This window comes from Triticum aestivum, chromosome 3B, assembly GCF_018294505.1.
Source record: "Triticum aestivum cultivar Chinese Spring chromosome 3B, IWGSC CS RefSeq v2.1, whole genome shotgun sequence".
NCBI classification, from domain to species: domain Eukaryota; kingdom Viridiplantae; phylum Streptophyta; class Magnoliopsida; order Poales; family Poaceae; genus Triticum; species Triticum aestivum.
The window spans coordinates 155311937-155312597 of record NC_057801.1 but is presented as its reverse complement, the minus strand read 5'-3'; positions in this window follow the sequence as shown (position 1 = coordinate 155312597).

The window sequence follows — 661 nt, the reverse complement described above, 5'->3', positions numbered from 1 at the left end:
TTCTGAAACATGTAGGGGACCGGTGGCTCGACTCCTGCTCCATCGACCCCAGTCACTCCGACCTGGCAGAGTGGTGGTGGTCGCGATGGCGGTTTTGGCGGAGGTGGTGGTGGTGGTTTTGGCGGAGGTGGTGGTGGTGGTTTTGGCGGAGGTGGTGGTTTTGGCGGGGGTGCTCTTGCTTGATGATTCCGTGCATGTGGCCATCGTGCCATGCCTTTCATATTCCTACTTTTATCATGTTTCATGTCTTGCACTACTTTTATGTTCATGAACTTACATCGGTGATGATCTTTAGATGATGTGATGAACTTGAGTATGTTTAGATGATGATGGTGAACTTGAGTATGTTTAGATGAACTTGAGTATGTTCACATGATGAATTGTCATATTTCTGCATAATTTCATATTGTTCTGTTTTGAAATGCTGTCAAATGAATTGGAAAAGAGAAAACAGGGAAAATAAAAAAAAGCAAAAAAAACTATGCCTACGGCAAAGCCGTCGGCATATATATGCCCAGGAGTTACCAGGGCTTGCCACGTGGCACATCTATGCCTACAGCAAAGCCGTAGGCATAGCCCTGCTGCCAGGAGAAACCAGGAGCTGCCACGTGGCAGAGATATGCCTACGGCAAAGCCGTCGGCATAGATTTCCATCTATGCC